Genomic DNA, 17,359 nt, shown 5'->3' with positions numbered 1-17,359 from the left:
ATTACAAAAGCAGTGCGAGCAATGCAATATAGCGCTACGATATCAGTCAGCCACAAACAATAATACAAGCAATGAGGGCAATGCAATATAGCGCTACGATACCAGTCAGCCACAAATGATAATACAGGCAATGAGGGCAATGCGCAAATTGGTTAATGGCAGCAATGAGCACAATAGCGCTACGATACCAAGTGACCAGGGAGCATGTGGGGAGCGACCGCTTCTGAACGAGTCAGGACGGTCACAAAGGGATACAATTTTCCAATAGAGCCCGGAGACACAAACAGTGCTCAATTTGAGATGGTGGTTGCCCATGGGGGCCACCAGCATTTATTTATGTGGATCGGCATGTATTTTTCTGCATCAGACAATACCAATAGGGAGAAAAATATAAAGGAACAAAGGAGGAAGAGAAAGACAGAAAACAAGTCACAAAGGGAGGGAGCAGGAACCTGCAAGAGTGAGATAAAATAGAAAGGGACTGACTGATAGTGTATAAAAGAGGCCGGAGGTGAATTGAAGACTACACAGCAATGGTTTTTGGCAGGCTGATATTTCATTACACTGGTCGCATGCTCTGGGCACTGGCACTCTTTAATTTGCAAATTACACACTGCGCACAAGAATGCAGAAAATATGAATTGGAGGTCATAGAATATCCTTATTGTACTCAACACTCACTTATAAAACAGATTTGATGGTAAAATTCCATTTTGGAAAGTTACATATAGGCATTATTAATTAATTTGGTATACGTTTTACAAACTGTATGTTCCCATCACATCAGGTCACTTTGAAAACCCACTCTGCCCTTGGCTCAAGATTACACTCCATAATCCTGGAACACCAGCAGAAACGGCCAATAACCATATGCACAGCCAAGCTCTAAATACAGCTCAGTACACATTTGGACTACTTAAGGCACAGTTCAGGTTCCTATTATAATCAGGACTATGCACAAAAATTATGCAAAATCATTCTCCAATGTTGCATGCTCAATAACATTTGTGAGGGAACATGTGTCCATGCCCATAGAAGATGAGGAGGGAGATGAAGTGTCAATGAAGAAACTCGTAGGAGGACTACAGCAGCACCTGGATGTTAATACTGTTGGTTTCAGAGGCTACCTAACAGACAATTATTTCTAAAAAAAAATTGTGCCTCTGTTTTTTATATAATAAATGTACACTTTCACAAACTGTTGGTCATCAGTGACTTTTACTATAGCAAAGGTGTTCCATCTTCACAAAAATACTGTGTTTCTCTCCCCTGTCAAATACTTTGACACAACAAAAGTGGGGTGACATGCTATCTTACCAAATATTAGACATACCATCTTCTAACCACCTACCACATTGCTCTGTGATGCAATAAAACTATGCACAGTTTCCAAATACGATACCAGCCCCCAATGTACCCTTTAGAAAATGTTAGTCTTGACAGCTACATATTACACATTGTACACACACACATAATAATACACCACAACACATACGGACCAACAGCTTGTACCATTTAATATAGTATATATGGTACACTGTTTTGCTGAAGGTGTATCTTGGTCTTTAATATTTGCTGTATGGGAAGACCACCTTTGAGGCCTGATGTGGGTGGCTGGTTGAGAGGGTGTGGGGCATAGCGAAGGAGGTGGGAGTGATTGGTCTTTGAAATGATGCCTGGATATGTATTGGAGTGCTTGGCAAGTGACAAATGTGTTCCTGTTATAGGGCACAGATAAGTACCTCAAAAGTTTACATGCCCACATATCCATAACCTGCTGCAAATAGCCTGTCCTTTAGCCCCCTGTCCAGCAAGCTGAATGACATGTTGGCTTCAAGCAGACCTCATATCACTTTGCATTTGTATCTGATGCTGTGTGGCCAATCTGTGCTCTTGTTACTTCACTCTAACAAGCTGACTTATGTTATCACAAAGAGTCTGCATGTGGCTGCTCTCTTGAATTTCCCTGTAGTGAAAAGAGCAACCTTCATGGCACCTATTCATTGTGAAGTTCAATGTGTGTGCAATGGTGCTATGGTGCTGGTGCCCACAGGTGGTGTCAATTCAGATACTGCTGGCTGCAACTCTTCCTCTGCAAGAGGAGTCCAGTCTATGTCCGCCTCTTATTTATGTAGTGGCACATCTGATTATTCCTCCTCTTCCCTTTCTTGCACAGGCACACATTGGACACTTTGGGAAACTGATGGTGCAACAGGCAGCTCGAATTTAAAATGCTGCAATAGTTACTGCCCCTACAATAGTTTGGCTGATGGTGACAATCCCAAAGACTGGTTAGCTGGTGTGATTTTGCCACTCTAATGAAAATTAATTGCACTTGCTGAAGTGGCACAGAGAGCAGTGGAAGTTATTTCAGTAGTTATTGATTGGGTCAATGGTGACAGGATCACTGACACAATATTGAGGAAAGGAATAGCGATGTCAAAAATATCAGGGAAAACAATATCAGTTACCATATTACTGAGATCCTATACTTAAATTGGTAAGTACAAAACTATCAAAAATATATATCATTGACACTAATATCATACAATAATATCTATCTATCTATCTATCTATCTATCTATCTATCTATCTATCTATCTATCTATCTATCTATCTATCTATCTATCTATCTATCTATCTATCTATCTATCTATCTATCTATCTATCTATCTATCTATCTATCTATCTATCTATCTATCCATCCATCCATCCATCCATCCATCCATCCATCCATCCATCCATCCATCCATCCATCCATCCATCCATCCATCCATCCATCCATCTATCTATCTATCTATCTATCTATCTATCTATCTATCTATCTATCTATCTATCTATCTATCTATCTATCTATCTATCTATCTATCTATCTATCTATCTATCTATCTATCTATCTATCTATCTATCTATCTATCTATCTATCTATCTGTCTGTCTGTCTATCTATCTGTCTGTCTATCTGTCTATCTGTCTATCTATCTGTCTGTCTGTCTGTCTGTCTGTCTGTCTGTCTGTCTGTCTGTCTGTCTATCTATCTATCTATCTATCTATCTATCTATCTATCTATCTATCTATCAATCTATCTATCGATCTATCTATATTACAAAGTGCAGGTAGCTACTCTGTAGTGTAGTTAGGGTGACCAGAGATAGTGAATTTTGGGATATGTACCCCTTAATAACTTTGCACCTGTTCAACGAATATCTGCAGAGCTGCTGCCCCTGTTTCATTGTTGGAGTCCTGAAAGTTTTGCACTGTTTTGTGAAGGGGGTGTGAAGAGAAACATTTGTATTTCTCGTATTGAGAAAACCTCAAGCTGGATTTGTCTGAAATTTGGCAGTATTGCATAGTAGGGATTATAGATTTTTTGGGGGCGGTAGTGCTAGCAAGTACAGTAGGTGCATGTTTTGAGGTATTTTTTTTAGATATAAGTTATTTTTTTTAGATATATCTGTGACTGCTGTAGTACCATGATGCTACCCCAGTACATAGTGATGACAAGGGTTTATCTGATTGGCTATTGTGTACTTTTACAAAACCTCATGTTTTACACATCAATTTCAGTGGTTTTAGAATACATCTTAAAAATGATTTAGAAAGTTTTTTTCAGGCTTGTAATTGTAATAAGTCTTAGGTTAGAATTGGTGTGATATGCAAGCAGTAAAGTTTGGATATGTAGTAATGTGTTTTTACAATCTTACGGGGTTACCGTAGTATGACCGGGTAGGAATCTAAAGAGTACTGCGGTTCCAAAATAGTATTTTTTTTGCAAACAACCCATATATATTGAAGTACAGATGCTCCTCTTATAATGAGTGTGCTAATGTAGCACACTCATTATTTGGAATGTACTTGGCGGTTTGTGGGAAAATAAAGCCAAAGTGAAACTAACTGTAATCACTTGAAAAAAATACTGAATAAGTATGAATAAAATACTGAAAAAACACTGATTAGATATGGTTTGTTATAAATTAAGTTTTGATATAACGCAAATAGCTATTGCATTACATTTACCAGTAGGCTAGAAACATAGCCCAATAATACTAGTGTTCTGGAAACAGTATTAACATTACTTGTTTTTCTGTACTACAACTGGAGTTTAAGTGAAGCTGGCACATAAACTTGTTTGTTTCAAACTATTCCATTATTAGGAAAATAATACCAGTTTTCATTTTTATCAAATGTAAATAGCAATAAAGTGGCATGTTTATTATAAAACCAATTACACTTCATTGTAATTATTACTAATACTAGTGTTCTTTTTGTTTCTAATTTTTATATACTGTTACAGCCGAAATTGCCACAATACCTTCAAAATATTACCAGAATTTCTTTTAAATGAAAATGCACTCCAAATGTATTAGAGAAAAAGTACCCACACCTCCAAAGGGACAAAGTGGACAATCCAAAAAGGAAAATGGTAAGCGTAGTACTGCATGTTTGCTAAATAAGAGACTAATTTGCTCTGATAAAATGCTTCTGCATGCAAATAATAGACTCAAACATGCTAGTATGTGTAAACAATATACCTATACAAACAAACAGGGGAATTGATCTTTCTTTAATAGTCATGCAAGGAGGGAGGCTATTAGAAATATTATCTGTAAACATTTTAAAAACAAAGTACTAGGAAATTTACTCAGAAGTAATCTTTCTTACAAAAACATATTGCTAAACTTAAACATAAACAATATGTTCAGTTAATTGTGGAATAAGACTCTGCAGTGAATTTTTAAAAAATTATTTTAACAATGAATCACATAAAAACACTCACATGTTTAAATGTAAGTTTTAAATTAAATAAGTTATGCAAAAAAACGTTAAATCGCTCACATTTCTCAAACATATTTGGTGGCTGGTGGAGACATACTTCAGTACTGAACCATACCTTTTTTTAGCTTTATTTTCATTTTGAACAATTATATAGAAGGCAATGGAATATAGTTAATTTGCAAGTTACATACTGAACAAACACAGGCAGCACAAGTGGCCTGATTACAGAGTGTACTTTCAGCATTGCAGTTGTATATATGCTTACAAAACCACAGCAAGAACAGGCACACTTCCCAGAATATTATCCACAGAGCACTTTGCACCCAATTGAGGGAACTAATTTCACTTCGCTTCCTTGATCTCCATGGGACAGGGGTCAAACCAACTGCATTCACAAATTCCCCACACCATGTTTCATTATTGATCAGTATATACACTGAGCAGCTCTGTGGGTCTCCACCACATTCTGCGAGCCCGTTTCCTCTATTACTATTACACCCTCCCGCTCTGTCAACCTCAGTATTCTCTGACCGGGCCAATAAAGCCTGATAGGGTCCCAAAATATCCTTCAGGCAGTTACAGACTGGCAACAGGTCCTGATATGTGTCAGACTGAGTATCGGAGAAATTTTTGAGTGGGACCCCTTTGACCAACCAGGGGATTAGGGTACTACTAACAGGTAGAGAGTAAATTCCCTTGGTGGAAAGTTAAGTTGAAAGCTGAGTCGTTCTATTCCCAGCACAAAATCAAGCCCATGTGTTAGAACATATACACACTAAAATGAAACCATACCAATTGTTAGATTTAATATGCAAAGAGTACTATGATTTTATTAAAAAAAAATGTGAAGGTGCCATAATTAAAAATAGTATTCATCTTTGAACAGGAAGATGTTATTTTTCCACCAGTGCCTCCAGTCTGGCCTGCCTCTATGTAAGCCATTTTGAGCAGAAACATATATCCAATGCGATGGCACCATATTTTGAGAATGTTTCTCACTGGCACCATGTGATAGATGATATCATTTTCATCTGGAACGGAGCCAGTGAGGAGTTAATGTCTTTTCGGGAGTGGCTGAACCTAGGTGATGATAATTTGAGGTTCACGGCCAGTTTTAGTGAGACCAGTGTCGGTTTTTTACACATTAGACTAAAAGATGTGCAAGGCCAGTTAGAGGTGGAGCTCTTTTCTAAGCCAACGGACAAAAATACTCTCCTGCAATATGAAAGTAATCATTCCCGTTCACAAAAAGACAATAATCCCTTTGGGGAGTTTTTAAGTTTGCGTCGCAATTGCACAAGCCTTACAGATTTTGTTCACCATGCTGGAATAATGCAAAAGAAATTGAAAGATAGGGGTTACCCAACAAGATTAATTAAGCATTCCCTGAAACGTGCTAGATTTTATGATAGGGACCATCTTCTCAATATCAGCGAAGAAACAAAAAAATAAAACCCTGGAAAGAATTGTCTTTGTGAGCCAGTACTCAGGCCTGAGTAATAAAATAAAAAACATAATCAATCGAAAGTGGAAGATACTCAACAGTGGAATCCCGACACCTTTATCTAAATCCCTTTTTTCATTCAGGCGAAATAAAACCATAAAGAACGCCCTGGTGAAAACTTATAAAGAGACAGACAACAATACTCAAACTACCTTTCAAACTCAAAAAGCTGTAGGGAATCATAAGTGTGGCACATGTTCCATTTGCCCAAACTGCATTGAGGGCAAGACCTATATTCAAAATGGGAAAACCCTAGTGCCAAGGACACTCAATAACTGTCGAAGTAAAAATGTAATATACCTGCTTGTTTGCCCATGTGGCCTTGGATACGTGGGTGAGACCAGCGGAGAACTGCGAATCAGACTCCTGGATTATAGGTCAGCTTTGAAAAACAGTAAGGAAAACGCACCCTTGACAGATCATTATTTGAAAAATAACTATCAGTGCAACCAGTTTAAGTGGTTTATACTGGAAATAGCAACTGTAAGTAGGAGAGGAGGTAATCTTGATGCTGTCAGGAAGATGAGGGAACAATGGTACATGTGCCATTTAGGTACTATTGAGAAAGGCATGAATACTAGGGAAGATTGGATGAAAATTATAGCTACCCAATAAATAGGGAGTTATGGGTAATACGCCCAGGGATGTGTGTCTTGATAATCTAGATGAATCAGTATCCTTTGTGAAGATGATCTTTGCTGTGTGGGGAGAGGTGTGGCGCTGCGGCCTGGGCAACGGACGTTGGAATCTGGGGATCACGGTTCGATCGCCGGCGGCAGATTAGCCCAGCACCATGTGAATCTGGGCAATAGCTTGCCTAATCTTCCTTCCCTTACGGGTGATTGTTCACGCTTTACAAATGTGGATTATTATTATTATTATTATAATTATTATTATTATTATAAGTATATAAAGAACTATAGATATATATATCGAGTGTCTACAATGGTAATATGAACTTAATTGGAACATTTTAGAACAATCCTTTTAAGATAACTAAAATAGTATCCTTTTATTAATAAAGCAGCAAAAGTGTCTGTTTTAATAAAGATAAAGACTACGGACTATTGTCTCAATAAGACTGTGGAAAATACTTTTTCCTTTTGGAGCGTTAACTTCTGGGGCATCCAAGGCAGAATAGAGTGTGGAGCGTGTTTGGTGCCAGGTTGTTTCCGGTTCATTTGAGGCAGCGCAGGATTTAATTGTGCGGTATCCTACGGGGTTTCGATGTCCAAGTGAAAAACAAAATAGTATCGAAGTTCTTCCGGTTCACTATAAACAGCACGCAATACTCACACGTCTGCTTGTTGACAGATTTAGGTTCACTTCCAGAGTCGGTAGGGACATGCCACCGAAATTTTTAACGCACAGCTGGGGGCAATCGTCATGAAGAAATGCTAGCCTATCGGGTGTGAGCTCTATGGGTATTTAAACCAGTAAGGTAAGAGTATCCTTTTACTGACGTTTGCGGAGGATGTGAAGATTACAGGTTACCACGCAGGAGTTTTAAACGGTATGTAGAATAGGAAAGGGTTTTTTAAACGAGGTTAAATTCTATCCGTGACACTGAGCACTAATAAGGAAGAAGGGGTACATACTGTCTGTTTATGTTGTTACGGACGGTGTGTAGAGGGCAATTGCAAGGATATGGGTCCGGAAGAGGGAACCACTATTCAGAAAAAAACAAGGGGAAATACAACCGTAAGGGATCTGCTTTTAATGACATGGTAGGCATTATATTATGAACCTAAAAAAACAATAACTAAATTCCCTTTCTGTTCGTAATGAAATAGGAAGTTATAGCCATGGTATACTGAATAGGACTAATGAAAGTCTCTTAATTATAGGTTTTAGTTAAAGACCATAAATGAGTGGAGGTGTTTTTCTGAATAAATATCAACACTGCGGCAGAATTGAATTGGAGCGGGCAAATAAGCTAGGACCCGACCAGGTAATACCCAAAATAAGTTGAGGATTTTAAGTTAAACTTTATTCCACCCATATATAAAACAATATAGGACCAAGATCTGTCCTTTTGATTAATGTTTTGTCCTTTAGTGGTAGGAATTTGTATAATGGGTTGTTGGATATATAAACATATTGCTGGTACCAAATAGTATATGCAATTATATCGGCAATTTTATGATTATGGGTAATATGATCAATAAAGGGTTGAAAACAAGAAATCTAAATATCTAGTAAGGGAAGTCTGATTTTTATATACTCGTTCTTCAGATCTTTTTGAAATAGGGACATGCCCACTAACCCAACAAAACTGATGACCTAATGATATAAAATAAGGTAATTCCCTTTCACCCCATTTTTCTTTCTTTTATGGTATATCGGACATTACTTATAATGTGAGGTGGGCTTGTTTGGGGCCCTGTGTCTCTGTAGGGGGGATGGCCCATGAGTATCATGAGGATTTTACTAAAATGGAGCCCATTTCATAGAACTGTATAGGGCAATAGGAACATGGCAAGTAAAAGGACTGTATTGTATAAGAATAAAATAAGCATAAAGAATAGAATAATTACAATGAAAATATTGAAGTATGATGAACTAATGTTTTAACCAATGGGGACAGTACATTAGAAAGATTTGTAATCAATGTATTACAAAGTTGGGTTAAGGTGAAAGTCATTGATTGTCCCTATTAAGGAATACCAATACAATGTATTTGCCAACAGGAGTGAAATGTAACGGCAACCAATATATTCTGGGTCTTGATAACGATGGATTATTGAACTGAGCCAACGAAACACGTTGACACTGCATTTAACATAATCCATGTGAACAGGTTCTCCTAAAGATACAGAATTATTAGATTGTATCTAGGAGGAGCTATTGAATTTTTTTTTAAACGTATGTGTTGGTTAATGACAAAATATATTGTCTGTCGTTGTCTCTATGTTAACTGTTTGTTGGAATGTAGAATTTAGTCATAGGTCACATTGTGTTTTTAGACTGAGTATTGCAATATGCCATGTCCACATGCCACTTCCTTAGCATGGGGAGCGGTCCCTTTGCCCAACACATCACTATTCTACACCTCACGAGCAACAGACCCAGGGCTACCAAACACCTGCTAGACTTCAGGATGTCCCTATCAATTAAATTAATTCAATATGTTTATTAAGAATTTGGATCTCCAATGAGGTGCACTTAAGGCATACATGGATAGAGATAATAAAATACCAAAAGAGGCCAATTCAACGATAGGAAAATGATGGGCAATGAAAAATAATATACTAAAATTACAAAAAAAATCACTTTATTAAAATCCATTATATCTGTGTCACTACAACAGTTTTTTGTACATATTTGTTCATCTTAGAGATATTGAAATTCTTCAAAAAGCATCTCTGGGGCTCCTAAGACAGCAAAGGGAGTCCCTCAATAAAGAAATACAAATGGTAAATGGTGGCGAGTGCGTGGTCATTGGCATGGGGATATGGGAAGATGGAGGTGCTCCGCCACCCCACTCGCGGTACCTACCACCTGGCCCCGGTGGTGTGTCACCAGCACCACCCCTTACACAACTGCAGTGGTCATTGGCATGGAGACATGGGAAGATGGCGGTGGGCAAGCTCCCCCACCCTACTTGTGGTACCTACCATCTGGCCCCGGCGGTGTGTCACCAGCACCACCCGTTACACAACTGCGGTGGTCATTGGCTTGGAGACATGGGAATATGGCGGTGGGCATGCTCCGCCACCCTACTCGCGGTACCTACCGCCTGGCCCCGGCGGTGTGTCACCAGCACCACCCCTTACACAAGTGCGGTGGTGATTGGCATGGAGACATGGGAAGATGGCCGTGGGCATGCTCCGCCACCCCACTCGGGGTACCTACCGCCTGGCCCCGGTGGTGCATCACCGCCATGGAGCATTGCCTTCAGCCAATGGGAATGATGATTGCGGTGGCATGATGCAGTTTTGAAAATTGCAAAAGGCGTGCTCCGCCACCGCGGAGGCGGTCGTTGGATGCTTTTGAACGATGCACCATCACGGTAGCGCACCCCGGGCCCCGGCGGTGCATCACCGCCATGGAGCATGCCCTAGAGCCAATGGGCATGAGGATTGCAGTGGCATGATGCAGTTTTGAAAATTGTGGAAGGCGTGCTCCTCCGCCACCGAGGCAGTCATTAGATGCTTTTGAAAGAGGCAGACCTGGACAACCAAATGCTGCAGCTTGGCACCTAAGAAACTACCCCAGGGGGCTATAAATCTGTGGGAGTGAGCCTCACATTTCCACGGCTCACAGAGCCTGCTGCCTGGGACCCTCTCCTGCTGCTGCTGCCCACAGAGCCTGCTGCCAGGGACCCTCATCTGCTGCTGCCTCCAGAGCCTGCTGCCAGAGACCCTCACCTGCTGCTGCCTCCAGAGCCTGCTGCCTGGAACCGTCTCCGGCTGCTGTCTACAGAGTTTGCTGCCTGGGATCCTCTCCTGCTGCTGCCCACAGAGCCTGCTGTCTGGAACCCTCTCCTGCTGCTGTCACCACAGGTGTTACATGTCCACAAGGATGGCAAGGACAGAGAAGATCCGTGCCAGTCCATTCACAAGCGAGGAGCTGGAGGGCCTGGTGGACGAGGTGCTCTCACAGTACCCACCGCTGTATGGTGCCCCCAATGTTGTGGTAAGTCACCGTAAAGGGAGATGTAGGGCAGGGGGGCAGTCTTGTAGTTGTACTGCTGCGGTATATGCCTGAGGGTGCGGGGTTGTGTCAGACACTGACAATTATGCTGTCTCTAGGGCAAAGGGGTGTGTGTGTCCCAACGTCACGGTTTTCCCTGCCTCCAGTTGTTTGTCAGAGTGGAGTGTGTTACATTGTCAGCCATACAGAGCCACAGGATGTTGGACATGCAGGTGCCAGGACAATAATCGCTCGGCTGATTGTCTCTGTGTGCCCCTGTTGTCCGACTCAGTGTGAACCCAGAGGCTATGCCCAGTCCCCGCACAGACGAGATCACATCACTGCACTTACAATGCCCTTACTCTTGTTCATACACACTGAAATAGAAATATGCACCATCTCAGCCCTGTATGATTGCACACGAGCACACTTGTGTAGATGGATATTTTGTCGGTGAGTCCATGTACCCCGATGCCACACACATATGTACACAGGACATGCTCATTCAATGCTGCCCAGTCATGCACACAGTCATTCTACGCACAGACACAGCTCGATATGTGATGTATGTAGTGGTCAGAAATGCATAGGACTGGAGATCTGTGCAAGCCACAGAGGGGGTACAGTACAGTCATCCTGCATGTGTGTGAGATTATCAGGGACCCTGTATGCCCTCATAAATGCATGCAATCACATCTGCTTGGCCCATGCAGAGTGCCAGTTTGGGATGGAGGGAGATTACATTTGGTAATGAACCTGTGTCTTGCAACTGTACTGATAGATGTTGGTACATGACACTGTGTCACTGGTCATTTCCCCTTCTTTTCTCCCATGCCTGCAGCTCAAGGTACACCAGCGTAAGGCCATGTGGAGGGCCATTGCAGCAAAGTTGTGAGCCCCGGAGGTATCTAATCAATGACGCACCCACTGCCACATCAGCCGCCTGGCAAAGAACGTGGCAGAAATGACCTTGGGGCTGCTACCACGCACTGGGCATTTGGCACAGCACAGCATGACACCACTAATGGGCCACATCTTGGCTGTGACTCATCCTTGTTGGATGCACGTCTGAAGGAGCATCGGCAGCAAGGCAGGGGTGAGTATTTGGGGAGGGTGACTTTGGCTGGGAGCAGATGCATTTGTACGGGGCCTAGGGCTGCAGTGGCCCATGTGATGTTCGTGGGGTTGAGCAGTGCTGTGTCATGTGAGTGACTGCTGGGATGGGTGCCAGTGGCATGCATTGGCCCAAATTGCCCTTACAAAGCTGATCCTACCTGTTGTGCATTACCATAGCCAGATGTGTTAGTATCTACATGGTCATTCAGCATTGGGATAGTGTGGGCAATCTATTAGGGGGTGAACAGCAGTGTCCACTACCTGAGTGTGACTTCATGTATGCCTACTTTGCATGCACCATGATCGTTGAGGCCCACACATCTAACAACAATGTGCCCCAGAGTTTCACATGGTGTTTGTTATGGCCTACTTGCCATTGTGGACTGTCAGGTCCTAATAGGTGTGTGTGTTGTCCCCTCCGGTTCCCTCAAGGTCTGTCAGTGGTAATATGTGGTGTCAACCACATCATGTCCCTAGGTGTGGGCAGAGCAAGTTGTGTGTCTGGTAGACTTCATCCACGGGGAGGGTGTTGTGCTGTGTGGCCTTAACATGGCTCAGTCATGGCAGATATTCAGGGTTACATGCACTGTTGTGGTCTATGTAGTGTGTTGCTGCAATGTGATTGCAGGGTGTGGTGGTCACCATGTTGATTTGGGCATCTCCTGTACTGCATTGATTGAATTCCTTTGTTCTGCTGTTGACACTAACAGAACCATGCATCTCTCTCTCCCGCAGAATAGCCAGTGGACACAGAGGAACAGGAGCCGGAAACCAGTGGTGGCGAGAGTAGCACTACAGCTGCACCGGAGCCCAGTGACACAGAGCTCACCAGTGCATCTGAGGGGGGACGTAGTATGCAGAAGGAATCCCTGCCTGAGACACAGAGTACAACATCATCTGATGCCAGCGGGGATGCATCCATGTTGGAAGGCACAGAGAATGGGGACTCTGCATCATCTACTACCACACAGCGGCCAGTGCCCACCCTTACATCCACTTCCTCTGATACTACCCGTGTCGTATCAGTAAGAAGGGACGAGTTAGATTCACACCTGGTACCGCTGAGACTGCACCTGTCCCCCCTGCTGCCCTCAGTGCTCAATCTGTAGAGCTCCTGCGCCAGCTTTGTGTGGGCCAGACAGCCCAGCTCAATGGCTTCAGTGGCAATGACAAAAAATTAGGCCAGGTGGTTACCTACATGGAGGGCATACACTCTGAAGTTGGTGGGCTACACCGTACAGTCCAGGCTTTGTCATCCACAGTGACGTCTGCCCTTCAACAGGCACATACTCCCATTCCTGCTCCAGTGCCTTTGTCCACCCCCCAGTCAGTGGCCACATCGGATGATAGTGACCATGGTTCCCATGCATCACAGTCACGGTACAGCACAAGAAGAACCCAGCAGAAACAACCCAAGCGGGCCCGCCCACAGACACCATCCCCACAGAAGAGCAGAGCCACCGCAGAATGCAAAGACAAGAGCCCATCAGGGAAGAGCAAGGCCGAAAAAGCTGTGAAGCAGACATCAGGCTCATATGCCTCAGATGCATCACCAGCGAAGAATTCCCCTGTCCCTAAAACTTCATGCAGAGCTAGGCGTGCAGTGTCTATGCCCACTGAGGAGGTGTTGTATGGTGAGGGTACACCTAGGAAGGGCTCAGGGCCACATGTCCCCGCCACATCAACTCCAATTCCAAGCCCAGTGAAGCAGGTGAAGGAGGGCACTGTAGGGGCTACCCCTGGCAAACAGGCAAAGGAGGGCACTGTAGGGGGGACACCTGGTAAACAGGGGAAGGAGGGCACTGTAGGGGGGACACCTGGCAAACAGGGGAAGATGGTGCAGAGGCGTAGCCAGACAAAGCGTTCCGCAGGATCCAGCACATCACCAGAGGGAGTGCCAGTGTCTGCACCTGATGCGGCTCTGTTGGTGTGTGTGCCTGTTGTGTCCACACCAGTTCCCATTAACCTCAGTACAGGAAAGCCATTTCAAATTCCCAAGAAGTGGAAAGGCACCCCTCAAAACTCTCTCCCACCCACACTGTGTCACAGGTCTGCATGACTCCGCCTCCACGTGCCACTACACCACCTGGTCAAACAGCCCTCCAGCTTGCCAAGCCACTGATAGTCCTACATCACCTGGGCCTCTGTGTCTCCAGTCAAGCGGTCCTGCTGTCCCCGGGCCACAGCCAGCTCCAAGTCCACCTGACAGCCAAGAGTGAGTGGTAGTCCCCCTCATACACCTGCCTCTCATACAGGTGTGCTAGTCCTGCCCATTATTTACCACCTGGGTGTGTTGCTGGCCATGATGGGGTACAGTCAAACACACTCACTGTGCAGCTTCTCATGTCCTGACTCTGCAGTTTGCTATGTCCACTGGCCCTGTTGCTCTGCTGTGTTAGAGTCTCCCCTGTGCAGCCTCTAATGTACTTGCTGGGCCACCTGCTCTGCTGTGCTGTACTCTCCCCTGTGCCATGGACACTGGCCCTGCTGCTCTGCTGTGTTGTACTCTCACCTGTGCCATGCCCACTGGCCTTGTTGCTCTGCTGTGTGGTGTCTCCCCTGTGCAGCCTCTCATGTACTTTCTGGGTCACCAGCCCTGGACACTGGCTCTGCTGCTCTGCTGTGCTGTACTATCCCCTGTGCCATGGACACTGGCCCTGTTGCTTTGCTATGTTGTACCTTCACCTGTGCCCTGCACACTGGCCCTGTTGCCTGCTGTGTCGGCGTCTCCCCTGTGCAGCCTCTAATGAACTTGCTGGGCCACCTGCCCTGGACACTGGCCCTGTTGCTCTGCTGTGCTGTACTCTCCCCTGTTCCATGGACACTGGCCCTGTTGCTCTGCTGTGTTGTACTCTCGCCTGTGCCCTGAACACTGGCCCTGTTGCTCTGCTGTGTTGAAGTCTCCCCTGTGCAGCCTCTCATGTACTTGCTGGGCCACCTGCCCTGGACACTGGCCCTGTTGCTCTGCTGTGCTGTACTCTCCCCTGTGCCATGGACACTGGCCCTGTTGCTCTGCTGTCTTGGAGTCTCCCCTGTGCAGCCTCTCGTGTACTTGCTGGGCCACCTGCCCTGGACACTGGCCCTGTTGCTCTTCTGTGCTGTACTCTCCCCTGTGCCATGGACACTGGCCCTGTTGCTCTGCTGTGTTGGAGTCTCCCCTGTGCAGAGTCTCATGTACTTGCTGGGCCACCTGACATGGACCTTCCTGTTTGGAGTTTGCCTGTGAAGATTATCTTGCATATGAGCAGCATTTTATGCCTTGCTCTTGTCTACTGTTGTTCTCCTGTCACATCTATGCAATATGTGAATAAAGACAGTTACTCCTGTTGTCTGTTTTGTCAGTGTTCTTGCTAATAAAATTCCTTTTGGTGTGTGCATTTGGTTGGCTGTGCCCCATGCTCTATGTGTCACTTATACATTGCCAAGCTCTTTGGCCGCATCAAGCTTTTAAACAGGGGTGATAGGGTCTTCAGTCCATTCAGACACTGATACTGGTGTTATCTGTGATGGCTATTTTACCTGTCTTGCAGTTATCTTTTTAGTGGTTTGCTATTGTTGGCTACATTGTGCAGATGTCAGGTTGGGGGACACTGCCAGCACAGGGTGTGGTGCTGTGCACAGGATTGCATGCAGGCTGGGAAATGTGATGATGTATGTGTGTTATTCCTTTATGTGTTCCCAGCTACGTATGTTATTGGTCATCTTGTGTTGGCCCTAAGTCCTGGTCCCATGGCCTACATGAGATGTGTGCTCTTGGGTAGTCAAGAGGTGTGCAGTGTGAAGGGTGTGACTTTGTAGGGGATGTGGATGTGTATGTGCCCCTGGATTGTGAAAGACACACATGTGTTACCCAGGAGTTGTGTGCCTGTTGTTTGGATTGTTCTGCCCTGTGGATATGTTAGTATGCCCATGTGTGATTTGTCTGTTGTGCACTGTGCAGTGTGTTGGTGTGTCCGTGCTGTTCTGTCTGACTCCTCCTTGTTGTGTTAGTCACTTATGTGTGTGCAAAGTGTGTGACTTGCACATCAGTGTTGTGTTTGTTTGTTCATCCATGAGTCTTGAGAGTGTTTATGTAGACTGTGTAGCCCTGCTGCTCCACACTGCCATTGTGGTTATGTTTCTCGTGCATTGTAGGAACATGGTGCCTTTTATTCTCCTGTATGGCATGGTGTGTGTGTGGTGTAATACCATCCCCTATGTGTGCCACTTATGCCTACCCATTGTGGGCCTGCACTTCCTCTATTTGTGTATGGTACACCCCTTACATGTATACTACTGACATGCAAGTCAGTTAACTTTGTTGTCAGCTGTTCCCGCGGTTTACATATGTGTGTGTGCCTCCCCATCACTTCATTTGTGACACTGTGCTTTGTGGTGCAGTTCTTGGGCCAGGACAAATGTTCCACTCTGGACATTGCCCCAGTGTTTATGTATGGTGTTCTTGTGCTATTAATCAGTGAGGATTGCTCATGTGCACTTCAGCTGTGTGTGTTGCCCAGTCCTCTGGTCAAGATGGTTTTGCCCTTGTGTCCCAGAGTGGTGCATCTGTTGTTGTTGTGTTGGATGTATGTGTGTTGGCTGTGGTATTGCTTCACTTCCTGTGTGTGCTGTTGTGTTTGTGCTGTGCTGATTTGTGATGTGTGTGTTGATGTTGTGTCATTCATGTTTGTGTGTGACTGGTCTGTTTGGTGTGCACACACTGCTTGTTGTGCATACAGTGCTGTGTGTATGTGGCCTAGGCATTGCCTGATGTGCATCCCCTGATGTCCTGTAGTGTTTGTTCATTTTTGATTTCATGTGCATCTGTGGTTGGTTTGATGTGGCAGTGTAGTTCTGTGATGGTACACTCCTTGTGTGATTTGTGGTATGGTGTGCGTGTTTTGTTCCTGAGTGATGGGGTTGCGCACTCCTGTTTTGTCTGTGCTCCCATTGCCTTTCCACAGTTTGGCTGACAGTGTAGGTCTGTTTCTGATGGGGTTCTGTGTTTCTATAGTGTTTGTGTGTTGCTTTTGGGCAGGCATCTGTTCAGGTATCCCTGTGTGTGTGTTATGTGTGTAGCTACACCCAGGGTGTGTGTTTGTTTGTGTGTGTATGTACTGTCAAGTATTTGCAGCCTTCAGTGTGTGTGGCACTGGTGTTGTGTGTTGTATGTTCCTGTGCAGCCACTCCTGCAGTGGCTGTCTCCCTGGTTGTTTGTTGTGTGGTGCAAGACTGTGGATTGCGCTTGCTTGTTGCTGTGCTTGTTGCTTGTAGCTGTGCATGGGGGTGCTCAGGGTGGGCACCTGGCCTGTGACTTGATGGGGTGTGTTGATGTGTGGTTGGGGGTGAT

This window comes from Lissotriton helveticus, chromosome 1_1 (assembly GCF_964261635.1).
Source record: "Lissotriton helveticus chromosome 1_1, aLisHel1.1, whole genome shotgun sequence".
In the NCBI taxonomy this organism is placed as follows: Eukaryota; Metazoa; Chordata; class Amphibia; order Caudata; family Salamandridae; genus Lissotriton; species Lissotriton helveticus.
Note: the sequence above shows the minus strand (reverse complement) of the source record.